The sequence below is a fragment of the Ctenocephalides felis genome, unplaced genomic scaffold (genome assembly GCF_003426905.1).
Source record: "Ctenocephalides felis isolate EL2017-DRISC unplaced genomic scaffold, ASM342690v1 CF-g0.4_SCAFFOLD_01886, whole genome shotgun sequence".
In the NCBI taxonomy this organism is placed as follows: domain Eukaryota; kingdom Metazoa; phylum Arthropoda; class Insecta; order Siphonaptera; family Pulicidae; genus Ctenocephalides; species Ctenocephalides felis.
Window position 1 is genome coordinate 171,943,066 of NW_020538040.1, and position 15,514 is coordinate 171,958,579.

Sequence of the window (15,514 nt, forward strand, 5' to 3'; positions counted from 1 at the left end):
TATTGCCAAATTTAGTTGAGCATAGCTATTAGATTGAAGATATATTTTAACAATCGTTCTATTTCACATTGATCTATTCTGTCACCGTGTTAAGCAAAGAAAAACAATGTAACTAAAATGAATTTTTTAACTTCCTGGAGGGTAAGTTATAGTAATCGCGAAAGTTCTGAACATTTTGGCATATCTTAGAAAAAATTGATGTAAAAATGTCGACGATTTTGGGAACACCGATCAACCAATTTGAATGATCCAAAAAACATTATATTGGTTAAAAACATATATATTTGGCAAAGGCAGGTCTAGACGTTCTGAAGATTCGGGGCTTTGATATTTTACCTCCACGCAGCTAAAGCAGTGCGATTGCTTTGAAAAAACGTTCAAAATTTCCAAAATATTTCAAAATAAAAAAATCCAAAAAAGTCAATATTTTTCAAAAATATAAAATTTCTCAAAAATCTATTTTTTTTCAAAGTTTAAAAAAATAAATAATCTTTTTTAAAAAAATTAATTTTTGGTACGGGAAGTTGCCGCAATTTGCCTTAAGGCACGATGCCATACACCACTAGTTTTTTTATTATATAGTCATTTTTACACCTGTCCTGAAAAGCACAACGAGTAAAACTGTATATGACTCGAAAAATACAAAATTTTCTGATCATTGTCAGATTATATTATCATATTTTATTTTATCAATGTGGAACGACTTAACTTTCATTAGACTAAACTTTCTTTAGATATCTCTAACTATTGTTAGAAAATTTTGACAGTTTTTCTCTATAGTGCCAATTCTTTAATTGGATTTCCAGATGCAATTAAAAAATTGCGGAAATTTGCCAGAATTGCCTTTATAGTTGCGCTCTCCATTGAAACTCAATTACAAGTTTTTTTCCTTGCAGCAAACATTCCCTTACTTTTTGATTTGCCGATATTTTCCTTCAAATACGTACTATTAATAGTTTATTTTCTTAATTATCTTTAAGATGCGGTCGATTGTACTATGTATTTACTATTTGAAGAAAATATGCCGAGCAATAACAATGAATATATTTCATAAGTTAATTATATCTTTGGAGCTCGCTCTCCCACGACGGATTTTGAACACATTTGCATTTACACTGATAACTTGTTTATATTAAACGAAACCGTTAACCGTGACTTGAGAGAATATCTCTTTTCAGTTTTGTAATATATTCTTTATAAGAGTGATTGATAATCAAACCGTAAGGAATATTAAAGCCTAAATTGCTGGGGATTATTGAGAGGAATTTATACAAGAAATTTTGGAAGGTTTTACCTAATTCGTGAGAGGTAAAAAACCTGACGTTTTATTCCATTATACGTTTTCGTATTACATATATGGTAAAAATAAAAATGTTTCCTTCAAATATACTAAATTTATTTTAATGTTGCTTGATTCGCGATCCTGATGCAAGAGAGATTATTTTACATATTTTTACAATAACAAGAATTTAAAATGGGCGATATATGATTATAGTGGGAGAAATCACCATTACCAACATCACTAATAATAATGGCGGGACATTTGAATAACAAATGTATATATATATATATATATATATATATATATATATATATATATATATATATATAACATCACATTTAACATCATAACATGTCATTACATAAAAATGTGACAAACAATTTTGTCCATGTATTTTTACACTTTTAAGAACCAAAAGATTCTTCAGTTTTAACTAGAATAAATAATTATTTGAGCAATTCAAATTTTTTAATCTTTATTTTAAATCTAGCTTTAATTTTCAATCAACCAATTGATTAAGATGCGTGAGTGTATGAAATTATTCATAGGAAATAGTTTTGCTCGTCATAATCTCTGAAATCAAATTCTGGTGCTTAATTTCGGACTCTCGATTCTCTATAAATTTAAACATCACAAATATGTGAACGCAAATAAATATATGCATTTAAAAAGATGTATGAAATATTTTTGCAAAATTTATTTGTTGAATGCTACATTATCTGGTTTAATGTCTAGTAATCTGTACACTCGTATTTAAAAATTATCATATCAGTATTTGAATTGCGTTTAAGTCATACAAATACGAAATTCAAATCTTTATTTGAACATTGCTTTTTGTAAGTTGAACTGACTGGTTCCGGGTTTTATACTCACCTCAGCTAACTTGATATCAAGCAGTGGTGTCAGATATTCTCTTAAGGTTATGGTTCTCGGATATGATAACAAGTGAAAAGAGAAAAAAATATCAAAAATAAGCAGAAAGAAAATAGTAAACCACTGGGTTGCTTTCTGAAAACACTAAGTTCAGAAGTGTACATCACAATAGCCACAAAAGCAACATGTTTTATTAGAACCAACTATGAATTTTCCATAGGTTATTTCGGATTTATGTGAAAAATCTTTATTAAATTCATATTTATTTTTTATAGCTCTTGTAAAATTTGATACATAATATCTTTTTTTTAATAAATATGGAGCAATATTATAACGCTAATAAACTAGTAATATAATATTTTTAAAAATCTTGCAATCTTTTATTATCATTATTCCATGTGTAGAGCGATGCGGTTAAAATAAAATAATTTTAACTCTTTTTGTTTATTCAATCAAATTTAAATAAATATAATAAACAAAAATCTATAAAAATACAATATCTTTTTTTTATTACTCTGCCCATCTCGCCAATGAAACAAACAACTCATGAATGTAGTGCCTACCTGATTATTAAAATAGCAGAAAAAATAGATTCATTATATAATTGCGATTTGTAATTCAATGGAAAATTCATTGTCATTGATGTTAGATGATTTTATAAGTCTTCATGGGTAATGGAACGCTTTAATATCTTACGTTACTTGTGAATAATGGAAACGAAGGCAGCCGTAACGAAATAAAACATGTCACTGTCCTTACTTGTCGGGCTTATTGTTCACAAATCATATTTTCTTTCAATAAAGCGGATATTTGTAAAAAGATTATTGTAGAAATACTTTTTGTGAATAAAATAAAGGCAATTTTTCACGAAAAACAGCATATGCAGTCACTAACTAATTAACTAACTAATAACGAAAGGAAATTCTACTTCTAAAATTTTTCGCACCCCTAAGAAAATCTATACACTACCACTTCCCACTATCATGAATAATAATGAAACTATTACATATTACAATTTGAATCGTACAATGACCGCGTTTTTAATCGATTTTCATCGTACTACCCTCAAGCTTTTGCAATTCGACCCTTTGTTGTCTATTTGGGGATGTTCTCGGTGTAAAATTTTAACCCTCTTTTTGTGGCTGAGAATTTTCCTGCGAGACTACGCGACGCATGCAAATACACATGTGCTCGTCGTTAATGTATGAGGCTGTTTTCACACTTGTACGGGATTAAATATAAAAGCTTCGAAGATAAAAAAAAGTTTATTAAGAAAATAATAATATAGTAATGTAGTAGGTTCTTTTATTTTTTAGTTACGATTTATTATAATGAATAGGACTTAACATTTTGTTAGTTTCTAACTTGTGCAAGAATTAATAACTTTTTTCTAAAAAAATCTTTGCAAATTTTAATATTTTGGAAAAATGATGTCAATAAGATATAGAGAATAGATAGATATTGATATAGAAAAATTTATCTGTAACAAGAAAAGAAATCATCAATATTTTACAAATGTAAAATTTTTAATTTTATATGTATTTACTACTGTTCAGAGTTAAGGGTCTTTTGTTAACATTTTTATAATTTGTACTGTACAAACGACGTGTATTAGCCTAATATGTTGAAAAGTAACTCGAAAGTTAAATTTCCGTTCGGTATATTAATTATAACAATATTCTAATGAATGCAATATAAAACTAAAATGTATTATTTCAATACTGAAAAAGTATATTTCATAATATAAAAAATAAGAAGTATATTTAGTTCCCATCAGGAATCAAAAGTTACTTAAATCAAGTGGCGATTTTCTTCCCGAGCTTCTATAGTAGTTTTCAGTTAGTAACTTCTAATATTTCTGAAATGTTTCTAACTTTGTTATTCAAAAAAGTATCATTCAATATAAAGATAAACAATATATGCTGTTTTGCGAACTTTAAATAGAGATGATCTTATTTTGAGGGGAGAGTTATATTAATTTTTGATCAATGAATTGATATCAGTTTCTTGAAGAAGGAAGTTACGGGTTATGTGGGAATCTTGTAGGCAACGAAATAGGTAGAAAAACAATTAATCATTCATTTTGTATATTTTTTGATAATCATAATTGTTAATATATTTTTATAAACATATAAATATCTTTCTATTAATTTATATATTTCTATATTGTGGAAATCAAGTAGGCAACGAAATAGGTAGAAGAACAATTATTCATGTCATGACATTTTGTATAGTCTTAACAGTAAACAGAGAAATATCTTTCTATTAATTTATATAGTTCAATAAATGTAACAGGTACACCTTTTTTTTGCATACGTTGCAACGAAGTCAAAACACCATTCAGGGCATGATTTTTTGCAAATGCGTTTTTTTTTTTAACAACTTTCATATAAGCTTGTTGTGATGGCTTCTTAATGACATGGCAAGCAACCAACGGTTGGTCTTTCTCTACTTGAAGAATTTATTATCAAGTCTAATATGGATAACATTTTCAATGGGTGCAGCAATATTGCTACCTATTTTTACGTGAAAACTGGTGTCACTACTGTTTGACATTAGGGTGTCCCAAACAATAATTATCAAATGCAAATGGATATAAAAATACTTGTAACATCTCTAACATGATGATCTCTAACATATGCATAAAATGAACTTAAACTTGTACATATAAAATCTGCATAGTATCAAAAAACATTGTTGTTGGTTGATAAGTAAGAAAACGTCGTTTTTTTTCTTGTAGTTTTAAGGCGACTTGACTTTTGTTCTAACATGACTTAAATTCGGGCAATCCAAAATATTTTTTGACGGACAAGTGTGCAAGAGCCCAAATTGTAATTATACGAATGTTGCATATAAAGTCCTTTTCATCGGGTGTCGCTGAGATAATCGTCGTGTTGTTTCATCGATCGAGTCGTAAAATGTTTTGCATGACTCATCCATCGCACTCATTGACCTGCTACGACTGTGTTTTATTATTTATTATCAACTATATACCTATAATCAAATATATTCCTATACAAAGGCTCATATGGAGCTACGGTAAGCACTAGCCTCCGGTATTTCGCGTAAAGGATTTCCACGCGATTAGGTAAAAGCGTGCGTGGTGGTTGGTCGCGTGACACATTTTACTGCCTGAAAAAATACCAACTTGTAGTAAAACTTATAAAATCGATGCAAATAAGTAGGCAAAGGAGTAAGAATCGGCATTGCACGAACATGAACTAAAGATAAAGATAATATATGCTTCTGAAGTAGAAATATTATATTGTGCTTTTTAATGTAAATTGGCCAGTTTTGCCATTTACATATGTACTCATTTTTATTCTTTTTATTTTCAAATATTAATTTCTTTTTTATCAGTAATAATATTTGAGTAATATGATGATTCAACAATTAGTTCTATTTTTGTTATGGTCTTTAATTGCCATAGCTTATCTGTTCAGGAAACCTGCGATTTGCAAGCCCTAATCATGTCCTGAAATAAATGTCTCCTGATTTCCAGTTGACATTGAAATATTGATAGGAAATGACAGATTAGTGTGAAAAATCTAATCATTAAGTCACTTTTTGTGATGGCTTCTTAATGATGCGGCTTTAGATACCAACCCAGTAGTTGTTTTTTTTCCCTTTTTATTAATTTATAATTAGAATTTCTCTAATTTTGATGACTTTTTTGGTTGCAGTAATTATATGGGAAACATATTGCTCTCTTTATTTTCAAGAAAAAGCCTATGTTACTACTGCTTGTCATTAAGTTGTCCGAGATGGGCATCGAACTTGAAATTTCTTATTGAAATTTTATAGTTCTAATTACTGATGCAAGGAAAACGCCAAAATAATTTGTAAATTCATTTGAAGTTTTAATTTAAAATAAATAAAGAATTTCATTTAATTCAATTTCATTTCATCTTATAGTACCGTTGTTTCTTGTTGTAGTTAGTGATGATAGATAATCTCAAATCAATTTAATGAAGTAATTAAGATTTAAGATATTCTTTTGGTCAATTATAATATTGTTTTGAAACAAAAAAAACGTTGCTAATTTAATCTATTGTTTTAAAACAATATTATAATTGTTGTATGTAAAGTAATTATAATTCAATTTATAAAGCTAAAAACTGGTAATTATTATATATAAATTAGTCAGTTATAACTTCAAATTATTGAGTATTTATAATTATCTTAATTAGTAGTTACATGTCAATAAACTTACGTGCTAAAACGTTGTATTTTTACCCATTGATCACGATGAATTTCAATTCATATAAACTTCCTTGACGTAAGTGCTACTTAATGATGATTTAATTAATTCTGATTCATCTCTCATGGTTTGATAGAAAGTAACCACTTATTTATGAATGTGGTTTAAAAACTAAATACACACATATATGAAGAAACAGCTGTGAATTCACCGGAATTCTCCGGAATTCTCCGGAATATATACGTTCGTTTACAATTTCCATCAAACATTATATTCGTAGAAGCGCCAAATGATGTTTAACGTCATTTCCTTACTGTTAAAAATTCTGATTTTATAAATCAGTTTCAATATTTATATATTACGATAATTTTTTTGATTTTGTATTTAACCTAAACTGTATACAGACAAAATATTTATATATTTGCAACCAGATTTCCGAAGTTTATATTTCACTTCTCGTAGGATAAGTTTTTGTAATTGTCCAAAAATCGTAATTGAAATTTTTTGCATATCTTTGCGTTTCTGAGGTTTCTGAACAATTTGGCATACCTCAGAAACAAATTTCTTTATTGTTATTATCTCTATTTTTCTATCGATTACCTTATTGTTTTTCTAAAACAAAAATTATCTCTTTTGCTTAAAACATCTCTTTATTTTTTATTGCAAGTTTATATACCATAATAATGTTTATTTAAAATTATACTTGAAATATTCGGTAATTTTTGTTTGATCGATTAGTCATTGATTTTGAAAATTGGACAAATAGGCATAGAAACGATAATGATATGTTATGTATTTTAAGAAGGAAATGTCAATTTTAAATATCGATTTTTATCAAATATTATTCAAATATCTGGTATAGGTGTCGCGTATGGCTCACGAACTGTTTTTAACGTTTCCCATGACTTCAATCACATATTATTTTTATTTTTAAATTTTTTATTTGGCTTCGCTTACCCTGAGCATTTAGCCATCTACAACATTTTCTTAATTTTTATTCAAATTCTACTTAACAACAGAATTTTTACTTGATTTCAAATTAACTATACATATTTTTTTTTCTATATTCTAAGTCAATGACAGGATTTCATCCGAAGATCCCCGAAGTCGTGTGAATCGAACACGCTACCAGGTGAGCTATGCTCGCCACATCACATTTTATTATATAAACAATATAATATTTCAAAATTATAACATCATAAATATTTTTATGGTAAATTTAAAAATTCTTTGATACTTGTTCACAACTTGATGAGAAAATAAATGGTTTATTTTATCACACTCGGGAAAGTTATGGAATGTATATTAATTATTATACAAAATTGGTATTCAAATCAGAAACATTTTAACGTTTTTATATTTTGTTTATGATTTTGCACGGAACAATATTTTTTTCACACGATCTTTACTTCTGATAAGTGTAGGAAGAAACGATGCGGAGAATTGACATTGATAAGATATAGTAAGGTGAAATGCAATACTTCGGTTTTAATTACTTGTAGGCACATTAAAATTAACTTCCAGTTTATTAATTTTCCGTAGGGTAAGTTATTGTAATCGTCCAAAAATCGAAATCGAAAATTTTTGCATTTCTCGACGTTTTGAAGGTTTCTGAACATTTTGGCATACTTCAAAAATGGATGTGGGGTATGTATGTATGTATGGATACAATTTTTCGTCCACTTTTTCGGGCGCACGGATCAACCGATTTGAATGGTTCAAAAAACATTCGATTCTATCGATAAGGAGATGTACTGATTAGTTTTTGGCAAAGGCAGGTCCACGGAGATAAAGAGCAAAGAGTGCAGAAAATAGAAATCGAGTTTTTGAGAGAACGGAGCATCCGATTTGAACGATCTAAAAAACATTCAATTAGTAATGATTGGGAGAAGTGGTTATTAGTTTTTGGCAAAGGCAGGCCCAGCCATTTCGAAGATACAGAGCTAAATGTGCAAAAAATGGCAGTTTTTGAGAGAACTAAGCGTCCGATTTAAATGATTCAAAGAACTTTCTGCTTGTTTTAACAAAATAATTGATTTTGGAAAAATAAATTTGTTTCAATTTTTTTTTTTGTATATCGAAAATAATTCAGATTTTTATTTTAATAATGTTCTAATATACTTTAAGCAGATAATTTCAACTTTCCAATTCAGTTTATATAATTCTTATAAATATTAGACAATGCTACAATATTTATAATAATCTATTTTAAAACATTTAATATTCCGCGATCATTTCGTTACGGTAAGGGAAGTTCCAGCATTTTGCCTTAAGGCACGATGCCATACACTTCACTAGTTTATTTTCGTGTTATTCACGATTTAGTAATATAATTTCTATCTTTTACAAGAATCGCTAAATTTGACTTTCGAGTGGTTTGGGTCAGTTAGTTCAGCGAATCGGTCTCGAAATTCCCGGATACGCGATGCGTCATTATTTGCCGTTGGCGCGTCGTGATTCACACGTGAGATCGAGAAGACGACCCTGTGACGTATCGAGAATACGAGAGAGGATTGTCATCGCGAAGTTGAAAGGCAAATGAGCATTAGGAAATGATTCCATCGTGACGAGCCTCTGATCGTTGTAAACATTAATTAGTCAGGCCAATTGCTATTCAGGAAAAGTAGGATTTTTAAAAAAAAAAAATAGGTTTTTTAAAAAAATAGTTGGTTTATGAATAAGTCTAAATAGTGTTATACTGATTTATGTATTGATTTTTTATTATAATTTCTGGAAAAGTTTACTGAGGCGACTGCTCAATCACTATTTAGTAAATAATTCACAAAGCTGAAATTCAAAACTAGTGGTGCATGACATCGTGCCTTAAGGCAAATTGCTGCAACTTCCCATACTGAAAAATATTTTTTTTAAAAAAAAATACAAACTATTTTTAAAACTTTGAAATTTGATTTTTGAAAATTTTTGAATTAAAAGAAAGTATTGATTAAACATCGATTTTTTATTATAAATCCTGAAAAAGTTAACTGAGGCGATTGCTCTCTCACTATTTAGTAAATAATTCACAAAGCTGAAATTAAAAACTTGTGGCACATGACATCGTGCATGAAGGCAAATTGCTGGAACTCTCTATATCGAAAAATAAATGTTTTAAAAAAGATTCAATTTTTTAAAAACTTTGAAAAAAAAAGATTTTTGAAAATTTTTGAATTAAAAAATAATTACTATTAAAAATCGTTTTTTTTTATTTTGAAATATTTTGGATATTTTGAACTTTTTTTCTCAAAGCAATTGCGCTGTAAACAAAAATTGTTCTTATTATTAATAATTCTATAAAATATCTGATAATTTGATAATTTAATATGTCGTCTAATATTCGTATGTCTAATAATCTTTTTTGACCGTCACATGGCTTTTTTTACTTTTTTATTGGATCTCCGAAACCGCTGTCCCCAATAATTTTATCAGTTCTTCATCTCGTTAATACAAATAAAGTGTTTTTGAATCATTCAAATCGGACTCTCCGTTATCTCAAAACCTGAATTACCATTTTTGGCTCTTTTTGCACCATATAGGAATCGTGTGTTTTTTTTTTAAGTCATCACTATTACAATTATTGAAATAATAAAAATTCATCACATAGAGCTGAGACAACTGTTTGGGTTGCCATCTATAATAAAACAAACTCATAGGACCCATAAGTTCTGATCGCTGTTCAAATAATAAAAATAAAAAAATGTTTTTTTAATCATTCAAATCGGTTGATCCGTGTTTTCAAAATCGTAGACGAAAAATTGTTTCCGAACACACACATACATTAATTTTTCCTAAAAATAAGGTATTAAAATATTCAGAAACATCTAAAACGTAAAGAATTGCAAAAATCAATTTTTTGCGATTACTATAACTTACCCTGCGGGAAATTAATTCTTAGTTAATCCCCACGATAGTTTTATTAAATAATTTAGCTAAAAATGTATCAAGGAAATTTAATCGTGTCAAAAAAAAAAAAAAAATTGCCAAAATTTCTGCAAAAAATGGGTTTCTACCAACTTGCGTACGTCAGACATATATGTCTGACATGGCTTATGTAGGACAGGCACATTTGACTGACAGGGCGATTAGCGTGTTAAATGAAAGGTTGGAATCCTGATAAACTATTAAAAATTATCAGAAATTTTTTTTTCTTATTGGACTTAATTATGTCAGCTTCATAGATGACAACCCAAAGAGTCTGATCTCTATGTGATGAATTTATATTCTTACAATTTCTGTAATAGTGATGATTTTTTATTGACGAGGTAAGGGTTTACATTTGGAAATATATTACTAGCTCTATTTCCAAGAAGAAAACCGATCTTACTATTGCTCGTGGTATTATTATATTATTCTATTATTTACTATTATTATATATTATTATTATAAGTTACTACTCTTATGTTATTATCTTTATTTATTCTTATTTAGTTTATTCTTTTTAGTTTATATACATTAACAAAGCAGCTCATAGAATGTAATTGCTGTTCTGATTGCTGTATAATAATAAATGAATAAAAAAAATATTGCTCAACATCAGGCTACACGAGGGGAGATTTGTTTAATCTCATATTTATACTGACTTCAATACTTATTTATATATATAAAGCTTATCTACAAATTCCTGTACATAAAGTTAATTTGTATAACATTTTAGTTCTAAAATGCGTTATAATTATCGTGTAACTGTGACTAATAACTTGACTTAAGGCGTACGAAGCAAATATACACAAAATGTAAAACTATTCATTTATTTATATTTTTGCAAGCTTATCTGCAAATCTCGGTGCATAATGTTAATTTGCATAAACACTTCAATTTAAAAATAAGTTGCAATTGCCGTATTACTATGACTAATTGCTTTAATCACGGCGTATAAAGAAAATATAAACCAAATGTGAAACTGTATGTGTGCATTGATTTTATAAACATTGTTAGACCGATACGTTCTCATAATTATTTATACTAACTTTTATTTCTATTTATATTTTTGAAAGCTTATCTACAAATCCCGGTGCATAATGTTAATTTGTATAAATATTTTAATTTCTAAATACCTTATAATTGTCGTGTAATTATGACTAATTGCTTGACTTACGGCGTACGGAGCAAATATACACAAAATGTGAAAATATACAACTGTATATGTGTATTGATTTTAAAAACAATAAGAAATGTTAGACCGACATGAGATTTTCCACCTATGTAGAACACGTCAGTATTTTGCAAGGTATATTCTGAATATAATTTGAATTATAATGGACCATATAAATATTATATCTAAAGTTGATCCATGATTTTAATATAAACTTTGGTTTTCAAAACACATCGTCTTAAAAATATTTTTAGTGGGCTCTCTTTATATTCCGGATATTATTGATAAGATGTAGTCATTTTATAAAAATTCCTCACAGTTATTATTTTCGAAATAGTGTTTTTCGCGTTTCCTAAATTTTGCTCCAACAATAAGTCATGGTTTTTAAATATTCAACAAATCGGAATTATTCATTCGTTATTTTAAATCTATTCAAATATCAAATAATAATTTTTACCAAATATTATTCAGATATCTTATATAGATTACGCCTGTTATTCACGAACGTTTTCCTTTGTTCGAAGTATTCAAAATATGTTTTTTTCGAAAGTTGATGATTATTTTATTGTTTTTGTAAATTGTGGAATAGTATTTTCGAAATATTGTTTTTTGAGTTTGCCAAATTATGTTTGAATGATAAGTCATGGTTTTCAAATATTCAACAAATAGGAATAATAAAAGCGATAATAATATATTTTTGTAGTTTTATCCATTCGTGTTATTTCAAATCTATTCAAATGTCAAATAATAATTTTTACCAAATATTATTATTCAGATGTCTTATATAGATTACGCCTATTATTCAGGAACGTTTTCCTTTGTTCGAAGTTTTCAAAATATGTTTTTTCCAAAGTTGATAATTATTTTATTGTTTTTGTAAGTTGCAGAAGAGTATTTTCGAAATCTTGTTTTTTTGGGTTTGCCAAATTTTGTTTGAATGATAAGCCATGGTTTTCAAACATTTCAAACAAATAGAAAAATTAAATCGATAATGATATATTTTTGTAGTTTTATCCATTTGTGTTATTTAAAATCAAATGTCAAATAATAATTTTTACCAAATATTATTGTTCAGATATTTTATATAGATTACGCCTATTATTCAGGAACGTTTTCCTTTGTTCGAAGTTTTCAAAATATGTTTTTTCCAAAGTTGATAATTATTTTATTGTTTTTGTAAGTTGCAGAAGAGTATTTTCGAAATCTTGTTTTTTTTGGGTTTGCCAAATTTTGTTTGAATGATAAGCCATGGTTTTCAAACATTTCAAACAAATAGAAAAATTAAATCGATAATGATATATTTTTGTAGTTTTATCCATTTGTGTTATTTAAAATCAAATGTCAAATAATAATTTTTACCAAATATTATTGTTCAGATATTTTATATAGATTACACCTATTATTCACGAACGTTTTCCTTTGTTCGAAATTTTCAAAATATGTTTTTTCCAAAGTTGATAATTATTTTATTGTTTTTGTAAATTGCAGAATAGTATTTTCGAAAAATTGTTTTTTGGGTTTGCCAAATTTTGTTTGAATTATAAGTCATGGTTTTCAAATCTTTCAAACAAATAGGAATAATACAATCGATAATGATATATTTTTGTAGTTCCATTCATTCGTGTTATTTGATAAAACAATTTCAGATATAACTATTTTTCAATTATTATTATTCAAATATCTTATATAGAATACGCCTATGATTCAGGAACGGTTTGGAAATTTTCAAAATATGTTATTTTTCCAAAGTTCATAATTATTTTAGTGTTTTTGTAACTTGCAAAGTAACTCGCTATGCCTCTTGAACTTTCTCTAACAATTTAGATCGGTTTGACAATGGAGGCCTAGATATTAGCATTTCACACTTGACGTATTTTTTTTTTGTTTGTACTTTATCTTTTATCGATGAATTCCTCATTTCCTTTGGAAAGCAATTCAATCCAGTTCATTACATAGGGAAAGTCATTCGGAAATGATGACTGAGTATAGTAAATTTCTAATGCTCTGTGTCCTTCCAGTTCGCAATTTAGGTAAATGTTAATTCTTCAGTTATTTGTGTACTCTATAAAAATATGCTTTAATGTACGCCGTGCATTTGCTATAATTTTTCTGGTTTCAGTTTGATATAAAAAACCATAGGCCTTTCGCAAAATCAACATCATTTTAGGAAATTCTATTTAGTTCGTATAGAGCTACCAAAAGAAATGTAAACCTCCATAACAATGGTTAATAATTAGTACATGATATATAAATATCAGCGAATTTTAAAAGTGTGCGCTATTTGTTAGCACAATTTTATGTTTCGTACCATGCGTTATTTGTTCAAATTTTCAAAATATCTTTGATTCAAGCAAAATGTATACATTTTAGCCAGGTCAATTTACGCATTCAAGGTTCCAATAATTCATAATGAGCTGACGACGAATAGATTTAGCTGTTTTTTATAATTACCACCTTTATTTATCAACCCAAATTCACAAATATTATTTAGCAATAGTTTCGACACAAATAAAATCACAACAGACCCGTGAAAGAGGCCTACTGGGCAAAACACGTAAAAAAATCGCAGGTGGCGCTTAAATATACTTTTCAAAGTGACATATCTTTGAGCCATCAAAACGGTGGCTCTGAGTAAAAAAGTATTCATACGTTTTTTGTAGATAATTTTATGCTCTACAATTTTGTTTCGGGTAAGTTTGCGATGAAACTGGCCATTTAGCTGAAAATCGCAAAAAATTCATTTTTTATTACCTTTGACATTGCGCCAATTTTTTAGCTCGCACCGGAACGATGAGGACTTTTGAGATTTTTTTATAATTGAATTTTTGACCGGGGTATTTACTAGAATTCTGTAGATGTATTTTTATTAATTTTATACTCAAATATATATATATATATATATATATATGATAGAGATTCTTAATACACAAAAAGGAAATAGCAAACATACAAAAATATCAATTAATATAACTTACAAGTAATCTTTCTATTATTTGAATAACTTATACCTGTAAATAAATATTTGCAAAAATACAATCATTAATTCGATTTTTTGGCCCTTTGCTTATCCATTTTATCACATTTCAACTGATCTATTTTATCACTTATTAACTTCCCGTAGGGCAAGTTATAGTAATCGCAAAAAAATCGAAAATGAAAAAATCGAAAATGAAAATTTTTATATATCTTTACGTTTCAGAGGTTTCTGAACATTTTGGCATACCTTAGAAAAAATGGATGTATGTGTGTGTGTATGTGTGTGTATGTGTGTGTGTATGTGTGTGTGTATGTATGTACGTGTGTGTATGTATGTGCGGATACAAATTTTCGTCGACGATTTCGGGAACACGGATCAACCGATTTGAATAATTCAAAAAGCATTCGATTCGTATTGATAAGGAGACGTGCTGATTAGTTTTTGGCGAAGGCAGGTCCAGCCGTTCCAAAGATACGGGGCAAAAAGTGCCGAAAACGGTAACTCAGTTTTTAAGAGAACGGAGCGTCCGATCTTAATAATTCAAAAAACATTTGACTTGTATTGACAAGATGAAGAATTGATCCAATTTTCATGAGGGCAGGTCTAGCGGCTTCGGAGATCTAACGAAAAAAGTAAAAAAAAATGCCATTTGGCGGTCAAAAATGATCATTAGACATATGCACATCAAATTATCAGATATTTTATAGAGATTTTAACAATAAGTATAAATTTTGTTTGCATTCCTATGGGTTCCGTACCAATGTTTATTCGTTAGATGGCGACGCGGCGCTTACGCGCTTTGACATTTTGTCTTTATGCAGTTAAAGCAGTACGATTGCGATGAAAAAAAGTTCAGATCTTCCCAAATATGCCAAAATAAAGAAAACATTATTCTTTCCAAAAAAAATTAAAAAAAAAAAAAAATAAAATAAAAAAAAAAGTAATTTTTTGTCCAATTTATAGTTTCTCAAAAATCTTATTTTTTCGAAGTAAATTTTTTTTAAAAATGTCAATCGTTTTTAAAAAAATAATAATTTTTGGTACGGGAAGTTTCAGCAATTTGCCTTAAGGCACGATGCCTTAATTGCCTTA